The following is a 319-nucleotide window of genomic DNA, read 5'->3' on the forward strand; positions in this document are numbered from 1 at the left end:
TGACAGAATGCACCCAACTGCAGCCGGTCCGGACTAAATATTTCCCCAAATTCAGACACCAGCACCCGACATTTGACCAAATAAGCAACATCCACTAGATGGCGATCCTGCTGGGAGAAAAGCCAGAGAGCTGCAGTCTAGCAGCACAATATGTCTTTACCTGTCATACTTTGAGGAACAGTGACCCCCCCCCCCGACACACACACACACCTGCAATGTTGTCATGTTGATGCTGATATCATCAGTTCTGTTCTTGTTGTTATGATTGCTGATGTTAATATGATCAATTACTCCCTGTTTATGTGCTTTAGCAATACTG

General features: G+C 45.5%; 1 protein-coding gene across 1 annotated transcript in view; it reads right to left on the minus strand.

The window, feature by feature from the left end:
• Positions 1 to 319, minus strand: part of LOC116686221 (MAGUK p55 subfamily member 4) — a gene marked incomplete at its 5' end in the record, with an annotated part of 44,133 nt that overhangs the window by 16,330 nt on the left and 27,484 nt on the right.

The sequence above is a fragment of the Etheostoma spectabile genome, unplaced genomic scaffold, assembly GCF_008692095.1.
Source record: "Etheostoma spectabile isolate EspeVRDwgs_2016 unplaced genomic scaffold, UIUC_Espe_1.0 scaffold333, whole genome shotgun sequence".
NCBI lineage: Eukaryota > Metazoa > Chordata > Actinopteri > Perciformes > Percidae > Etheostoma > Etheostoma spectabile.